The sequence below is a fragment of the Uranotaenia lowii genome, chromosome 1 (genome assembly GCF_029784155.1).
Source record: "Uranotaenia lowii strain MFRU-FL chromosome 1, ASM2978415v1, whole genome shotgun sequence".
NCBI classification, from domain to species: domain Eukaryota; kingdom Metazoa; phylum Arthropoda; class Insecta; order Diptera; family Culicidae; genus Uranotaenia; species Uranotaenia lowii.
The window spans coordinates 19,141,691-19,161,301 of NC_073691.1; the positions used below are offsets into that span (position 1 = coordinate 19,141,691).

Genomic DNA, 19,611 nt, shown 5'->3' on the forward strand with positions numbered 1-19,611 from the left:
CTGATTTTTTTTAAAATTGAATCTTATCCCTTGAAATTGAAAGGCTTAAGTTATCAGACCTCAGTGTGAGTAAATAAATCCTGAATACAGTCCTACATGAAAGCTGAATAGCCTTCTTTTTAGTTTGGATATGAGACCTCAAAGTACCGCTTTTCAGCTGTTTATAATGTTGTAATCATCCTTTAAGAGTTTTTTAAGGAACTTTAAGGCGATTTTAAGGAATTATTGGCTACAAAATATTTTTTAAAACACACCTATGTTACGAAACCGAAAAACAAGTCGCACACCCTACGCCGCCACGTTCGTAGTAAAATAGCTCCAGCCTGTCTCTGTCCCAGAAGACAGAAGTAGTACAACACTATACGGTACGAATAGATGGAATGGCTAGCTATTCAGCTCTAAAAGAGGATAAAAGTTGGAAATTGAATTGCTCAAGGGTGGCTCGCATACCCACAGCAATGGGGGAGCTTTCACTGCTCCAAACCGACCCGCGTCTTGCAAAACCCGAATGAGCCGAATGAATGTAAACGACAGCAGCAGCAGCAGTAGGGTTCAAGATAGGGCTAAGAAGCTATTTGAGCGGAAGTATTAGTAGGTATATATCTATACCAAGTCTTGACTGAGCTACTAGTAGTAGGTACTATAAGGTAGGACGGTGCTGCTGCGATTGTCGTCGGCCTCAGGGAGTTTTTTTTTTCCTTTGCTATTGCTACTGCTTCCAATAAACCGTATCAAACCGTAAGACGAACGAACAAACGAACGAGGAAACAGTTGAGGGTGAAGGCAGCTAGCAGCAGCTTTTACAGTCCAAGAAGATTAGGTTTGTCGTCGTTCGTTCATTCGTTGGTTTGGTTGCTGCTGAGACGTCTCAATGTACTTATGTTGTGGACAAACATGTGCGATTTGGGTTCCGTACTTGGTCCCGCGAGAACGAAGGTGGTACCTTCACACATGCATAATAACGTCGAGATTAAAGGTCGAAGGAATCGGTTTGACCTATCTATAACACTAGGCGATGACACTTGACACATACTGCGGGAATTTAAACTCGTCAGCCCGCATTTGTTTACTGTCGGCGGAAAAGAGGGAATTTGGTTTTCCTTCAAAAGATTTAGAATAGAAAAGAATTACTTCGGGAAAGAGGTCTGGAAGCTTTTCAATTTTACTAGTAAGGACTTAGATTTCCTTTACGAAAAATCGGAAATCGAAGTTCCCCGTTTAAGCCTCAAAGTTTCTTCAAACTTCTTGTGTTAATCATCCAAAACATTCTTGATACAGTCCTGCTTATTGTTATTCAGTTTTTTAAGTGTACGTACAGAATAGAATTAAAGTAAAATTAGAATAGAATAGCAATTTTCTTCAGGAACCTTTACTCAGCCTATAGGGAACTTTCGAAGCACGCATTTAAGTAAAAATGGAATATAATACACTTCAAAAAGTATTTAAATAGTTCGCTATGGAGCTTCTAATTTAAGAGCTTCTGCTAATCTGCTATGCATACTTCTGAACACCCTTCGGGCACCTACTTCAAGGTATCCTATGGGAATCCATTGATTATCAAATGAACTCCAAAATTTCCAGGTAAAAAACTCCGTGGAAAACCTTTGACTTTTTAAAGTGAACTTTAAAGTTACCGCAATGGAAATTTAAAATTCTCTTTCTGGACAGATCGAGCTCTCCTTATGGGAATCCCTGAGTTTCACACGGGAACATCTAATTCCAACAAGATTAAAACTTCTCTTTTCAACCAGCGAAGCTCCTCTGGGAACTCTGAATTTTACTACTAAGAACTTCAAGATTGTAGAGGAAAAGCATCTTCGGTTTCCCTGCGAGAGATTGAGAATTCTCCCAGATAACGTAAGGTCATCTTCAGAGCTTTCAAAGATCTTCAAAGTTACTGCGAAGAGTTCCTGAGAAAACTTTGGAGCGTTTCGAAAACGATGCGGGAGTGTTCAAGAGTGATCTCGTGAACTTTGAAGGATTTCCGAAAAGACCTTAGAAAGTTCCCAGGTGTCTCGGAGTTTTCAAAGAATGAAATAATCCAGATTAACAAAAAAAAATCATGTAATATCTACCGAGGTTTTCTGAGGGTAGTTCTGGCGTTGGATCTGAGCTCCTGAATGGATTCTGCAAAGTTCTAGAGGGAGTTACTGATTAGTCTCTGGAAAGCTCCGGTGCATAGGGCCGTGGTAGAAGACCTCCACTGTTGACGATCCGGAGCCAGAGTTTTCACCTGGTCCCAGTCAAGATTCTCGTCGACAGTTCGGATTTCAGCGGCTAGGCTTCGCCGCCCCGCCACGAGTTTCTGGGTCTGCCTCTTCTTCGATGTCCTTCTAGATTCCATTCTAGCGCCTCTCTGCAAATCTCGTTCTCATCTCTTCGCAGCGTGTGCCCAATCCATCTCCACTTACGTTCGCGAATCTCGATTTCTAGCGCCCTTTGATGACACCGGCGATGTAGTTACTCAATCGAGATCCAGTTGTTTACGGCGGTTTACAAATACTTGCAGTTTTCGCGTTGTTACCGCATATGTGAGCAAAGTTTCGCACCCGTACAGCAATACGGATTTGACGTTTGAGTTTAAGATTCGGATTTTCGTTCGTAGAGAGATCTGGCGCGACCGCCAGATGTTTCGGAGACTCGCAAACGCAAATCGGGCCTTTCTGATCCGGATTTCGATGCCTTTCCTGTTACCACCATCAGGCGTTATCTGGCTACCAAGATACTGGAAGCACTCCACTTTCTCAACTTGTTTCTTGCTCAGCTACCATAAAACTGGAGGGATTTCCTGTGTTGATCTCCATCGACTTGGTCTTTTCGACATTGACTTTGAGATCTGCTGCCTTGGAACTTTCGATGAGGTCGTCAAGTTTTCTCTAGGAGAGTTTTCAGAAAACTGCTTGATGATAGTGTCCAAACGGACCTGTAAATATCCTGTAGAATTCCTTAGTGAACTCTTCAAAGATCTAGAGCGAACTGTCGGTTCTTGGGTTGACTTTGAAGAGTTTCTGCGACTACGGACAGTTGTTTTTGGAGTGGTCTCTGAAGAGTTCCGGAGGCCTCTGAAAATAAACTGAGAGAAATGTGAAGAGTATCTAAGAAGTCTATGAACAGTTCCTCAGTAGACTATAGACAGTTCCTGAGTGGACTCTGATGGTTTCTATGTTGCTGAGGGGACTTACCAAGGAGACTTTGAAATATTGCTGGGAGACTTTGAATAGCTCCTCCGAAGAGTGAAATCTGGAATCTTTCCAAGAAGTCAATAGAAATATCCTGTGGGACATCTTGGAGAGTTTTTGAAAAAACCGCTTGATGATAGTGTAGACAAGGGCTTAGGAAAGTTCCTGAAAAGCTTCTGGAGAGTTCCTTAGTAAGCTCTTCAAAGATCCAGATGTAACTCTCGGTTCCTGGCTTGATTTAGAACAGTTTCCGAGAAAACACAAGGGTTTCACTTAGTGGTCTTTGGAAAATTTGTCGACTACAGAAGATTTTTGGAGTTGCCTTCGAAGAATGTAGGAGGCTTCTAAAAATAAACTGAATATACTGTTAAGAGTTTCTAAACGAACTCTGGAGAGTAACTCAAGAGCCTACGAGCAGACTATAGAGAGTTTTGGTTGGACTCTTATAATTTCTAAGTTGCTTAGGGGACTTGTCAATCGGACTTTTTAATTGCTGGGAGACTCTGAATAGTTCTTCAAGTGAATCCCTATGAGTTTTCGGCAGAAATACGAGATCTTTCCAAGAAGTCAATGAAAACGTCCTGAGGGACCTCTTGGAGAGTTTTTAGAAAACCGCTTGATTATAGTTTCCAATGGGCTTTTGAGAGTTCCTGAAAAGATTTTGGAGGGATTCTTAGTGGACCCTTCAAAGATCCAAATTGAACTCTCGGTTCCTGGCTTGATTTAGAACAGTTTCCGAGAAAACACAAAGGTTTCACTTAGTGGTCTTTGGAAAATTTGTAGATCACAGAAAGTTAGTGGGGTGGTCTTCGAAGAGTGTCGGAGGCCTCTGGAAACAAACTAAGAGAACTGTGAAGAGTTTCTTAACGACCTCTGGAGAGTAACTAAGTAGTCTACGTGCAGTTTCTCAGCAGACTTTAGAGAGTTCCTGATTGGACTCTGATGATTTCTAAGTTACTGGGGGAACTTACCAAGTGGACTTTAAAGAATTGCTGTAAGCCTCTGAATAGCTCCTCTAGTGAACTTCGAAGTGTCTATTCAAATATCCTGAGGGACCTCTAGGAGAGTTTTCAGAAAACCGCTTGATGATAGTGCCCAAAAGGACAGTGGTCCTTAGTGGTCTCTTCAAACCTCCAGAGGGAACTCTCGGTTCCTGGTTTGACTTTGAAGAGTTTTCGAGAGAACAAAAGAAATTCCCTGAGCGGTCTTTGAAGAGTTCCTGCGACTACGGACAGCTTTTGGAGTGGTCTTTGAAGAGTTTCGTAGGCCTCTGGAAACAAACTAAGAGAATTGTGAAGAGTTTCTAAACTAACTCTGGAGAGTAACTTAGGAGGTTATCTAGACTATAGAGTTCCTGAACGAACTTAAAGATTTCAAAGTTGATAAGGGGACTTGCAAAGAGGAGTTTGAAATTTTTTTTGGAGACTCTGAATAGCTCCTTTCGTGAACTCCAAAGAGTTTTCCGGAGAAATATGAAATCTTTCCAAGAAGTCAATGGAAACATCCTCAGTGTCATCTAGGAAAGTTTTAAGAAAACCGTTTGATAATAGTTACACTAGAGGACTTTAGAGAATTCTTGAAAAGGTTATGGAGAGATCCTTAGAGAACCTTCAAAGATCTTGAGGAAACACTTCCAACGTTGGCTTTGAAAATGAATTAAGAGATTTGTGAAGAGGTACTAAGAAATCCATGAAGAGTTTCTCAGCAGACTATAGAGAGTTCCTGAGTGGATTCTGATGATTTCTAAGTTGCTGAGGGGACTCATCAAGTGAACTTTGATGGCCTGCTGAGAGACTCTAAATAGCTCCTCTAGTATACTCCGCAGAGTGAAATATGGAATCTTCACAAGAAGTCAATAGAAATATCCTGAGGGAGATCTTGAAAAAAGAATTTGAAGAGTTACTGAAAAGGTTTTAGAGAGAGTCTTAGTGGACTTTTCAAAGATCCAGAGGGAACTCTCGGTTCCTGGGTTACTTTGTAGAGTTTCCGAGAAAATACAAAGGATTCCCTAATCGTTTTATGAGAGGACTGTCAAGAGCTTCTGAACGAACTTCGAGTAGTTTAGAGTGGAGAGTTTCTCAGTAGACTATAGAGAGTTCTTGAGTGAACTTTGAGAATTTCTAAGTTGCTGAGAGAACTTTGGGGACTATGACGAATTGCTGAGGACTCTTTGAAATGTTCTTAAAGTGGATTTCTAAGAGTTTCTAGATAAATCTGGAATTTACCCTAGAAGACGATGTAAACATTTTTAAGGACCTTTAGAGAGTTTCAGAAAACTGCTTGTTTGTTTCTAACAGGTCTGTGGAGAGCTTTTCAGTGGATTCTTCAAAGATCCAAAAGGAGCTGTCGGTTGCAGTGATGGTAAATTTCGCCCGTCAAGCTTGACTCGACTATTTTTGTTTCATCAAACGACTGGCACTGTTCTCAATTGACGGAGCCTCACTACTCGCATGACGGATAAAGCACGACAACAATCAACATTTCTCCATCATCGACTGGCGAAGCTCCTACACGTGGTCAAAATTTCTCCTGATGGTGACTGGCAAATCTCTTCACACTTCGATCGGCTGCTGACGGCAGTTACAACTAATTGAACGACTTGCTGGCAGAGAGCAACAATAGCAATAAAAAACTGAAAACGAGCTTGCTGGCAGGAGCAACAATAATAATAAATGCTTTTCTTGTTCCTCTTTGGTCGTCTTCGGCTTGCTGGCAGGAGCAACAACAATAATAAATGCGTTTCTTTTTCGTCATCGGTCGTATGAATGCGATTACTTGACTAGGTTATTATTTTAGCTTCAAATGAATGGGGAATGAATGACTGGCAAATGAAGTGACTGGTCGTTAAGGAACAGTCAATTGAGTTTGACGGAACAAGAGGCTTCACAGTCACAGCTTCACGCTTCATGACGTTGACTTTTGCCAAGACTGGTCGGTTGAACTCTGAGGAGTTTAAATGTGGCTGAAGTTTGACGAGTTTTCTATGGAACTCGAGGTGAGTTACTGATGAAACACTGAAGAATAACAGCTGGGTTTTCATTGTGACCGTATGAGTTTTCGATCGAAGCTTCTATGGAATGTTAAGAGTACTCGTTGAAAACAGTAGTTTTTTATAAAAACTTTTTGAATAAAAAGTCTTGAGAATTTGACAGTTCTCCACAGAAACAAGAAGGAGTACATTAAGAGCTTCAGCTTTTTCATTCTCAAGTATTACTTCTGATCAAGGGCCCCAGCCAAATGAAACGAAATGCTGCAGACGCCAAAATCTTTTCAAAACATTCCACCTTCAACGTTTTGTACTTGTACGACTTTTCAAAAAAAAAAAAAAAAAATCGCAAGCAACAAATAGGAAAAATAAAGTCTAATTTCGCTTGCAAATCAAAACCAAACAAAAGGTGCAAGGCTTCCATGGACGGCGGTTGTTAAAAACGGTGCAACCAAAATAAAATTATAAGAACAAAACCAAAACAATAACAAAAAAAAAATACCGAAAACCCCTCTTTTCGTGCGCCATTTAATAGCTAATTAGCGCGCTTCCCCGGTCCAAGGTAAAAAGCACTTCTCGGGATGATTTCGTTGGTTCTTTTTTTTGTGGGCGCGGCAGCTCTTTTGTTTGTTTGTCATTGTTGTTATGAATGAATTTCGGTGCTGTTGGTTCGTTTCGATTGCCTCCAGTAGCGACCTCTTTTGTTCGGTTTTCCAAGAGCGATCCAATGATGGTGAGTTTTAATTTTTGGTTCCCTCCCGTCCGACTCAAGTGGCCAACTTTCAAAAGTGGAAGGAAGGAAGGATTGTTTGGTCAAATTAGTAAAACTCTGACAGTTGGTTTTTTGCCTTTGGTGGTTGACTGTTTTCTTTAGTTTTTTTTCTGGTGGTCGTGTCACCGTACCAGATAAGAAAAAACCGATGAGATAAGGTAGGGTTGTTGTTTTTTCTTCTTGAAAGAACAAGGTGAGGGGTGATTTATTAGCGGTTTGATTTTGTGGCGTTTGCGTATTTTTTCCCCAGTCCGCATCATTAGCACAGCCCGAGGCGTTTTAATGGCAACAACGCTACCGCTTAGCGTTTTACACGGGTTTTTTTTCAGCCCGTTCCGTTTCGCGATTCAAACTAAACCCGAGATTGATAATTGCCGATAAGCAAATTAGATTGCACCATTACTGGGTGCCGGGGTTTGGTCTATCAATGAAATGACGGCGTTTGAGCGCTCGATCGACGACGCGGTCATGGAGTGTAGAGATTATCGGCAATCAACAGCTACAATCTCGATAAGTGGTTCTAAAAGGCAGCTGTTGAGCTTATAGGTGCTTATTAGCTCTCCGGGTTGATTTCAAGTACGATAAGCTCATTTCAAGTGGTCAATAAACGCCTACGGCTAATGGCGGTGGATTTTCAATGAGGACGAATTGGTTAACTTTTTTTTCTATCTGTAATCGATAGTGGTTTTGCTGTCAATTGCAGTAATTTTTTCGTCCAGTGTGTATCAGTTGTTGATATCTTAAATACCTACACTATATACAAATTTGTTCATATTTTGTAATAATGATTAGCCTTGTCGCTTAAAAAAAAAATATTCAGAGAATTGTGGTTGTTCACAACACACTGAATGGAAAATTAATTTAATGTTTGTGGTTGTGTTAGCTAACGGAGTTATCATCGGAAAGTAGATACAAGCACTGTTTTGGCTGTCAAATGTTTGAAGGAATCAAATAAAAATGAGAGCATAATAAAATGAAAACTAATTCAAAAAAAGATTGGATTTTTTTTTAAACTTAGAATAATTAAAACATTGATGAATCAAAAAGAAAAAATGAAATAAATAAAAAGAATAAAATAGAAAAAAAACTTAGGCAGCATAAAAATTAAAAAAATTGAAAATTAAACAAAAACCAAAAACCAAAAAAAAAACGTAATTGAAAAAATATACAGATAAAAATTTAAAAATTGGAAAGTTTGGGATGGCATTTATAAAAATTTAAACAAAAATTTAAAAATATAGACCAAAAATGAAAATATACTAATTTTTTTTAAAAAAAATTGAAAACTAAACATAAATTTGCTTATTAGATTAACAAATAAAAAAATAAAAATACAAAAAAGTTTGTAAAAAATATAAAAAAGAAACAAATAAGATGAAAAACAAAAACAAAAGTAAAAAAAAAATTAAAAAACTATTTTTTTTCAACCTTTTTTCCAAAAAATACAACATTCGAAAAAAGTACTCATATATTAGAAAATTTTTGAAAAATTAATGTTTTTAAAATAAATTATAAAAAAATTCAACAATGTGTTATTCAAAAAAGAAAACAAAATGGCAAAAATTGAAAAACCATAAATGAAAAAAATCCCGAAAAAATAAAAATTGCAAAAAATAAATAAACAAAGATGCAATCATAATAGCAAATAAGAAAAAATCAAATTACAAAAAATGAGAAAACCTTATTGAACCAAGTGGAATAATAAAAAAAATGCGAAACACAAAAAATAGGAATAAAAAAATGGAAAATTAAACATGAGAAAAGCGCAGTAAAAAAAATGAAAATAGTGGAAATAATACAAAATTGGAATTGAAGAAATGAACCGAATATGAAACTGCAACAAAAATTAAAAAAATGGAGGAAAAATAAATAACAAAAAGAAACAAAAAAAGCAAAAAAAAAATTGACCGAAATAACGTAAAATAAAAATTGAAAATACAAATAAAAAATGGAAAAAAATAAAAAATGGAAAAAATAAAAAATCGAAAAAAATAAAAAATGGAAAAAAATAAAAAGTGGAATAAAAAATAAAAAATGGAATAAAAAATAAAAAATTGAAAAAAAAATTAAAAATGAAAAAAAAAAAATAAAAAATGGAAAAAATAAAAAAATTTAAAAAAAAAATTAAAATGGAAAAAAATAAAAAAATGGAAAAAAATAAAAAATGGAAAAAAATAAAAATTGAAAAATTAAAAAAAGGAAAAATATAAACAATGGAAACAAATAAAAAATGGGCAAAAATAAAAAATGAAAAAATATAAAATCTGGAAGAAAATAAAAAATGAAAAAAAATTAAAAATGGAAAAAAATAAAAAATGGAATAAAAAATAAAAAATGATAAAAATAAAAAATGGAAAAAAATAAAAAAAATGGAAAAGAAATAAAAAATGAAAAAAAATAAAAAAATGGAAAAAAATAAAACACGGAAAAAAATAAAAAATGGAAAAAATAAAAAAAGGAAAAATATAAACAAAGAAAAAAATAAAAAATGGAAAAAATAAAAACTGGAATAAAAATAAAATCTGGAAAAAAATTAAAAATGGAAAAAAATTAAAAATGGAAAAAAATTAAAAATGGAAAAAATAAAAACGTGGAATAAATATAAAAAATGGAAAAAAAAAAAAATGGCAAAAAAATAAAAATGGGAAAAAATAAATTTGGAAAAAAATAGAAAAAAAAATAAAAAAATGGAAAAAAATAAAAAATTGAAAAGAAATAAAAATGTAAAAAAATGGAATTAAAATTAAAAATTGGAAAAAAATATAAAATAAAAAAAAATAAAATGGAAAAAATAAAATGGAAAAAAATATAAAATGGAAAAAAATATGAAATGGAAAAAAATAATAAATGGGAAAAAATAAAAAATGGAAAAAAATAAAAAATTGAAAAAAATGGAAAAAAATGAAAAATGGAAAAAAATAAAATATGTAAAAAAGTTAAAAATGGAAAAAAATATAAAATTGAGAAAAATAAATCAAGGAAAGAATAAAAAAATAAAAAAAATACAAAATGGAAAAAAATAAAAAAAATAAAAAAAATTAATCATGGGAAAAAAATAAAAAAAAGCCAAAAATATTAAAATGAAAAATATAAAAAATGGAAAAAAATTGAATACTTGAAAAAAATAAAAATGGAAAAATTAGAAAAATGGATAAAAAAAAATTAAAAATATTAGAAATGGAGAAAAATTGAAGAAATGGAACAAATTAAAGATGGAAAAAATTATGGATAAAAAATGGAAAACATAAAAAAATGGAATATGTAAAAAAATGGAATATGTAAAAAAATGGAAAAATAAAAAAAATGGAAAAAATAAAAAAAAAATGGAATAAATAATATAAAATGGAAAAAAATGGGCAAAATAAAAAAAATGGAAAAAATGGGAAAAATAAAAAAAAATGGAAAAATTAAAAAAAAATGGAAAAAATAAAAAAAATGGAAAAAATAAAAAAAAATGGAAAAAATAAAAAAAATGGAAAAAATAAAAAAAAATGAAAAAAATAAAAAAAATGGGAAATATTAATTAAAATGGAAAAAAATTAAAAAAAAAATGGAAAAAATAAAAAAATATTAAATGGAAAAAATGGAAAAGCATTTAGAATGAAAAATATAAATATTTGAAAAAAAATTAGAAATGGAAATTAATGCAAAATGGAAAAAATAACAGATGGATAGAAAATAAAAAACAAACATGAATAATGGAAAAAAATATAAAAAAGTAAAATTGCAACAAAAAATGGAAAAAATAAAAAAACAATAAAAAAATTATAGATAGAAAAAAATTATAGATAAAAAAAAGAAAAAATATGGAAAAAATAAAAAAAATAAACAAACAATCAAGAATGGGAAAAAATGCGAAAAAATTAAAAATTGGATAAAATGAAAATTGGATGACAATAAAAAATGGAAAAAATAAAAGATGGAAAGCAAATAAAAAATGAAAAAAATGGAAAAACGGAAAATAATTAATTTAAAAAAATTAAAAATAGAAAAATTTAAAAAATAGAAAAATATAAAAAAATTAAGAATGGAAAAAATTTAAAAATTGAGGAAAATAAAAAAAAATTGAATGAAAATTAAAAATTAAAAAACAAATACAAAATGAAAAAAAAAATTAATAATGAAAAATAAAATATAAAAAAATTACATAACCATAAATATGATAAAAAATGAAAAAATATAAAGCATGGAAGCGTAGTAGAAAATAGGAAAAATAAAATAAAATAAATTTAAAATTAAATAAGAGAAAAAAATGAAAAAAAATGGAATGTACAGAAAAGGGAAAAAATATATTGGAAAACATATTATAAAATATTGAAATAAACTTAAAAAATGGAATTAAATTTATAATAAATGGTAAATAATAAGAAACAAATTGAAAAAATATTTAAAATTACAATTAAATAAGAAAGATGCAGTTTTTTCATTTGGTTTTATTTGTATTTTTGTTATGTATTATTTTAGTTTTCCATTTTATTCTATTTTTAAATTTCGGGTGGTTTTGTTTACATCCGTAAAAATGAGAAAAATCACTCGAAAATGATAAGATAAATATTTTGTGTATGTTAGTTTCAAAAAGTCTAATCTAACTTTTTTAATCAGGAACAAATACATTTTCCTATTTTCGCAAGGTGTGTCGTAACTTCCTACTAACGTTCTACTAAGAAAAGCGATTTTACGAGTTTCCATGTTCATTTCTTTCGAACCGACCGTTCCTAAATTCCGCTTCCTCTTCTGTTTTAATTCCGAATCTGAAGGAAAAAGTTCTCGCAACTAATTAAAACCGATCAGCAATTATCACTAGTCGTCGGTGAAGAAGCAAAAACTCAGGAAGAACTGGATTGAAGTCGTATAATCACCAACAATACGATTACAGCAATAAGCTATCGAATCGAATGGCTCCGCCCACCACGACCACGATTGACGTTTCGGTTGCCCATCGGGGACCGTCTTCGTTAGCCTGGTGTGAACGGTAGGACCATTAAGTGCATTGGTAAATAATCAACCCCAACTTCTTGGTTGGTGCTGGTAATACTCGTCAATTACCATGTTTCTCAATCGTTCGTGACAAAAGGACGACAGCCGTTAAAAAAAAATAAACACTTGGTTCCCTGCCGCACATTCAGACTTGTTATTATCGCGCAAAACGGCGGCCGTCGTTGTTTTGCGCCTGTCCCGGTTTGTGTATCCACTAATGCGTTAACATGTTCGGCTTAATTGGCGGCGCGGCAGCCGTCGCGTCGTCATGTGGTTTGTTCGATGACAAGCTAAATTTAGAATGCCATAGCAGCAGTATCGCTCTGATAACAACTCCCCAACAACGACGCTGCTGCCACTACAATTTATTGCAAATGCTTAATCATGTGTAATTTTGCATAATTTGAAGCACTTTTTTCACCGCCCATGTCTCTCGCTTCCCACGTTTTCTGGTTCTGGGCTCAACCGGGTGCTACTTCGGAGTCGATCAAAGTTCTCACTCCTGGTCGTCGTCGTCGTCATCGGGCGCAGTCGGAATTAATTTTCAGCGTCATTATTTTTCGTGATTTTTCGAACTGCTCCGACCGATCCCACACACCATTAGCAGAGGGAAGCGAAGCGCGCGTGGGTGTGAACAAGCGTAGCGACTACAAATTTGACCTACAGCAGCAATATTATTGCTTCGAAGTTAGAAAATAAATTTAATAACTATACAGCTCCCTTCCCCAAAGTCGATTGAATACCCCCCCGCAGCCTCCAGTTGATTGCAGTTCATCGAAAGAGTGCAAATTAATTATTCATATCGTGCGATTAATTAAATTTAAATTGGCTCACATTTGCAGCAGTAGCAAAACCGTTTTCGAATGGCCGGAGGTTTCCCACACGTGTCTTCCATCATCACCGTAAAATGGGGATGAAGCGAAAAGGTTGAGAGGAAGGCGAGTAGAACTCTGGAAGCTGTAGCTGATTATCATAGGCGGCTACCGTAAATCGACGCCTTTGCTCAGCCAACAAACAAATAAAAAGCGGCAACAGCAGGTTTTCGAGATAAAAACAAATCAACGAGCTCTCGACACTTGTTTCTGTCAATCAGGTAATTTGCTGCTACCGGTTGTTGGAAGATTTCCAACCATATAACCAGTTCGCTGAGTTCAGACAGAACTGATAAGAATGCTTGTAACTCGTAATTTACAAAAAAAATAACAAAAAATCAGTGTGTGCATTACTTTGATTCACTGTTTAAAACATTTTCACAAAATTCAAGGAATTTTCTCAATTTAAAAAAAATCATTTTTAGTTTTTTTCAAATTTATTATTTGATTTTTTTAATTTTTTATTAAATTTGTCTCCTTTTCCATTATTTATGTTTATTTATTAAATGTAGACCCCTTTTGTTTTCAATTTTTTGTTTTTTAATCTTATTTTTATTATTTTAATTTTAATTTTCATATCTTCTCAATTAAAAAAAAGTCAATTTTATTATTTTTATCAAATCCATTTTTTGTTATTTTTCAATTTTATTTAATTTTCTCCTTTTTTTTGTTATTTAACAAAATACAGGTCCCTTTTGATTCTGGCAACTTCGTTTTTTCCAGAATCAGAATGGTCAAATTTGTTTTTTTTTCGTTTTTTTCATCATCTTTTTAGTCCTGTTTTCATTTTTAATTTTTGTTTGATTTTTTTTTATTCTATAAAATTTTTCGAGATTTTTGTCAGTTTTTATTACTTGTTTTGTTATTGTTGTAATGTCGACTCCCAAGCAGAGGTGCCAGGTGTCCTGATTTATCAGGATTCGTCCTGATTTTCGAGAGACCGTCCTGATTTTTCAAAAACTTTCGAGTTGTCCTGATTTTTGAAAATTTGTCTCTAAAATGTCCTGATTTGTCCTGATTTTTATAAAAACTTTTTAAATATGGTCGAATTTGTAGTTAAACTATGAGAAAATCGAGTAAATAGGTTATAAAATAGACATTGGACAGATGGTAATCTTCGGTTTAGATGATATTTAAATTGTGTTTTTCGATATGAACTACCGGCCAATCAACAAGTTGCGTACTGTTGTTGCATAAATCAAGGCGTTTACAGCATCTGTATTGCGCCTTTATTTATGCAATATAAGCAGAAATCCTTATTGTTTTCATGAATCAAGAGGTTTCCTGAAAAATCCTGATTTTTAACTTCGCGTTGTCCTGATTTAAGACGAAACCACCTGGCACCCCTGCTCCCAAGTAAGAATTTTAACTGGTCAGCAAAACTTCGTTTGGACTATAATCTATATATATAAAAATGGATTTCTGTCTGTCTGTCTGTCTGTCTGTCTGTCTGTCTGTCTGTCTGTCTGTCTGTCTGTCTGTCTGTCTGTTCCTATTATGGTTTGAGACCCCTCCCTCTTTCATGAAGGGGGGGGGGAGGGGCCTGATGTTTCTATGGATGTTTTTGACCCCTCCCTTTTTCAGTGGGGATAAAGGCAGGGAGAGGGAGGGGCGTTTTTATATTTTTATAGCATAACTAGAGAACTGTTTGAGCAAATGGAACCAAATTTGGCTTGGAGGAGTATTTGGGTACGAAGAGGGTTCTATGAATATATAATACCCTTCTATTTATTTCGTGGAGAGCTATAAAGGGAGGAGGGGGCTCCTTTACATTTGCCAGCATAATTGGAAAACTTTTAAAGCATATGGATCTAAATTTGGCATGGGAAGGTATTTGGATACGAGAAATGTCTGTGAGATATTTTGAGGATTTTAAGGTTGGAGGGGGCACTCATACAATTTTTACATCACTCGAGAATTCGCTTGGTAGGGTATTTGAGAAGTTACGAGGGATGTTTCTATGAATATTTGGTACTACTGCTTCCTTCCAGTGGGGTGATAGGAAGGAAAGAAAGGGGCTCAGTTACTCGCATAACTCGAGAACATATCGAGCAATTGGATACAAATTTGATATGGGGGGGGGGGGGGGGGGGGCATTTGGATACGATAAATGGTTATTTGCTTATTCGAAACTCTTTTCTCCTACGATTGGGAAAAAAGTCAGGGAAGAAGGGAGCTCACATAAAATTGTTTTGCATAAACCAAGAAGTTATCAAACAAATCGAACCAAAGATGTCATGGGAAATCATTTGGGTACGAGAAATGATTCTATGATTATATTTGAGACACCATAATTTTTCCAGTGAGTTTATAAGAAATGGGAAGGGAGTCCAATAAAATTTTCTTGGTATAGAAGTAATCAGGCCAAAAAAAATCAAATTTGACCTGGGAAGGTATTTGAGCACATGATATGTTTCTATGGAATTTTACAGATCCTTCTGCCTTGCAGTGTGAAGAGGTGAGAAACAGAGGAGGTTCCATATAAATTTTGATGTATTGCTTAAAACTTATCAACCAATATAACCAAATTTGATATGAAACTTTTTAATTACGAAAAAATGGGATCCCTTCCTCCTTCCAGCTTTTGCGGATGGGAAGGGGAAAGGGGGGTTTCATACAAGTTTTTTGGCATAAACCGAGCACTTATGATGGCTACAAAAAATAAAATTGAAAAAAATTCTTAAATTTTAAAAAAATGTTGCAAAGCACACCGGGTCAGCTAGTATCTTATGAAAAGCTAAAGCCTATTCATCTGGCTTTTAGGCCCTATCCTCGAAAAGTCATTGTAGGGGCCAATTCCCAAAATTCTCGCTGGTTCGGAATTACCGCGATAGTTTCAGACGTCTGGGAATTCGAACGTAAATAGATAACACGACACAAGTGATACGATCACGGGAATGTTTATTACATTCGAAACGAGCGCTCAAAATACAACAAAAATGAAACAATAGTGGACTGTATCTTAAAACTACCGACCGACACGGGTGATTTATTGGTTCTGATCTGAGTAGCAACTTTCTACCTATCGTTCACAATAGCGGATCGAGTCCGTTCGATTATCGCCCATTCCTTTTCCTACGGTACTGGCTATAGCTATACATAGGTACCTATTAGGAACATCTTGCTGCACACACGCGCTGCTATCTAGCTATTATCACTGCAGATGCGTGTGGCGCGGATAAATCAATTGATGGTGTTTTTGGGTAGATCAGGATGTTATTGCGCTCGGCTCGCGCTGCTGTTTTGGCGCGAACATACCGCCCGCCTTGAGTTGACTCAACATGAAACTATTACGCTATATGACATTCGACCATTTTCTCAGGGTGGCGACTCCATCATCTTGGACCTCATTTTACTCAGGATGCGATGGACTTTTGGTTACCATTCGTCGTTCTTTATAAATGGTTAACTCGGTTATTTGGCATGAACGTGGACACTTCCAGATCGATGTTGCCCTGCTGAAAATGGAAAAGATTGATTCCGGGTTGATTTTTAAATGACTGCAACGTAACTTGCACGACGGCCCCCAGGCATCAACAAAGAATAAACTTCGTCAAAAGCCTTAGTGAGCCCCTCTCGGGGGCTGATGATGCTAAGTGTTTATCAGCAATCCGGCAGTACGATAAGGTCCCAAGTTTTGGTACGTTCCAGAGGTCCTGTTGAAGAAAAACGCACGACAGTATCGCCAAAATATTTACGATTGAGGAGAACATAACTTTTATATCGCCCCCTGGCATCACGGCTATTATGCCGTTACTAGCCATTTGCGCCCCTATTGGGGGCATACTTATCTTACGATGAAACTTTTGGATGAACTCAAGACCCGGCAGCATCAGGTGTCATCACGAGTGAGGAACGAGGAAATCTTAGATCATCATACGCGGGCCAATTATAAATCCTGGCGAAGGAAACTTCTTTAGGCTTCGCTAACAAATAGATATAATGAGACGTAACTTAACGCTTGGCCCCCTGGCAAATACGACAAATACGTCGCCAGTGCCAACAGTGCCCCTCATGGGGGCGTGATATACTTATTTTGGTTGAACCGGGAGCTATGAACGAACGTTGAAACGCTGGAGCATAACGATGACATGTGTTGACCATCCTGGACTTCAATGACAAATGATGTACAACCCTGGCGGAGGAGAAAACACTATATGTTCCGCAAACAAACAGGTGTGGCTACACGTAACTTAACTATCGGCCCCCTGGCAAATACGGCCAAATATGCCGCCTAGTGCCAAAAGTGCCCCTAATTGGGGCGGAAAATACTTAGTTTTAATACAACGGCTCTAAAGATATGATCGTGACGGTGATGTTCTACTGATAATCCGGGGAATTGTTAAAACATGGCCACTTGTCCGGAGGGGATGTCTGGAAGTGTCTGGGTGTCCGTGATGGTACTGGTGAGTGTGATGTCTCGTCGAATCCACGGGTTTCGTATGTCATCACTTTCTGGTGGAATGTGGTCCATTGGGAATCCGAAAATGTATTGAATCCATCCGTCATGTTCTTGAACTTCAGCCGACAATGCTGGAGTTTGGTCCTCCATGATTCATACCAAGAAAGCTTTCCTTTCCAAAGCTTTCGGAGAAACATTTTTCCTTGAACTATTAGCAGTTTAACAAGACCGTGATATTCAAACAAATGAGCAGCAACAAACGAGACAAACCAGTAAACGAATAAAACGGATCTCCAAATCGGTAACGAATTATGTGCTAAATATCCAGTAGACACTTGAGGCATCAGGCACATATCTTGCGCTTCTGGCAACTTTCCTGCGACAATCCATCCCAGTTTGGTATTCTGGAGGAATGGGCCGGAATCTGTGATCCTGATCTGTTCCGCCAACAACAATTCGTAGAAAGTGGCAACGCCGATCACCATGTCAATTGAACTGGATTCGTTGAACGTTGGATCTGCCAAGCTGGTGGACGGAGAAATGTTCCATGTGCTGACGTCGAAACTTCTCTGTGGTAGATCCATCGTTATTCGGGGAAGCACATAGAATTTGATGTCTGAAGTTCTGAACGACGATGTACATGAAATAATACGGCCAGAAACAGATTCTTTCGCTAAATTTACTGCACCTCCAACTGCTTTCACTTGACGATTTTCCTGACAGCGTTCAAACTTCAGCTTCTGTGACAACCTTTCGGTCAGCAAACAGATCTGAGATCCATTATCTAATAATGCGCGGGCTTTGATAGTGTTTCCGCTGTTATCGGCAAGCATAACAACGGCGGTTGACAGGATAGCATTATGGGAGTGTGATTGTGTACTGAGTAGAGTGTGGTGACTAACAGAGGGCGTGTTTATGGGAGGTGGCTGTATTGTTTGAGAGCTGTTTTGTGAAGATTGGAAACTGTTCATCTGGGACTGATTCTGTTGCGTGTAAGTTTCCCTTTCTGATTCACTATTCGCGCGTTGAGGTCTTCGTGGAGATTGAGAATAGCTTTGCGTGTACGGCTGGCTGCTTTGGTTTGGAGAGTACGGATGCAGGAGAAAATGATGGCGTTGACCACATTTTAGGCAGAGATTATGTGAACAGTCTGCTACGAAATGTCCGGAACTCAAGCAGTTGAAACAAAGGCCCAACCTTCGGACTAAAACCTTTCGATCGATCACTCTCATCCTGCTGAATCTCGAACATTCTGCGGTCATGTGTGGTCCATTTCTACACACAGGACATGTTCTCTCCACAGCAATCGCGCTGTTGCAGATGGGAGCTCTGGGGTTCCGATGGTCTTCGTTTCCACCTCGATTGGCCGTTGATTGTAAAATCGAACACTGGTTTTCAAGGAACTGAAACATGGCGTCATATGAAGGCACGTTTTTGGAAGCATGGTGAGTTTCCCACATACGGTATGTATCTATGTCCAACTTCTGCGATAGCATGAATGCCAACAAGGTGCTCCAATTGCTGGTTTTTTGGCCCAATTTTTCCAACTGTTGGAGATTAGTTTTGAATGTCGTTAGCAACGCATTCAACCCTTCAAAACTTTCTGTCCGCATGGCAGGTGCTGTAAAGAGCGCTCTCATATGCTCTTGGGCTATCAACTTGTGGTTTTCGTATTTAGATTCCAATATGCTCCAAGCTAGACCGTAGTTGATTGATGACACCGAAATCTGATTGATCTGGAGAAGCGCATCATCTCTCAACGACGTACGGAGGTAGTTGAACTTATCCATATCATTCAACAGCGCATTGTCGTGTATCAACGATCTAAAATTATCCCGGAAGTTGATCCAATTCGAAAGCTCTCCGGAGAAGGTCGGCAGTGTCAGTTCTGGGTATCTCGTGTGACATGGCATGGTTGGATCAGAAACAGGGGATCTTTGGTAAATTGTTTGAACAGGGTTAGTTTCTATTCTAGACAGCAGCCGTTGTTTTAATGAAAAATACTGGTTCATGAAATCCTTGAACACTTGCTTGTATTCGTTTCTCCGAGATTTTCTTTTCCCATCTTCAGCTTCAGAATCGTTTTCAGCGTCAAGGTCTTCCGTGATCACTTCGATCTGAGTGCGCAGATCACAAAATGTGTTGTACGCCTCATCCAGTTTATTCAATCGTGGTTGCAGTGAACAATGATCCCGATCATCATCGTATTCGTGCAGGAAATCATCCAAATGCTCCAGTAAATTCCACAAGATTTCTTCTTTTTTGGATAAACGACGAAGCTCCTCTGTCATTTTGTAACAATGATTGAATCACTTATCACAAAGCACTCCCGAGACCTCAAACGGCAACGAATTAATTTTTATGATTTGTTGAAGGAAAATTCCGTAATTTAAAATCACTAAATCTTAATCAGTCAAATCCGA

General features: G+C 36.2%; 1 protein-coding gene across 8 annotated transcripts in view; it reads left to right on the forward strand.

Moving 5' to 3' along the window:
- The window catches only part of LOC129738565 (nascent polypeptide-associated complex subunit alpha, muscle-specific form), a 368,810-nt gene that overhangs the window by 31,320 nt on the left and 317,879 nt on the right, over window positions 1-19,611 (forward strand). The window lies entirely within an intron of this gene.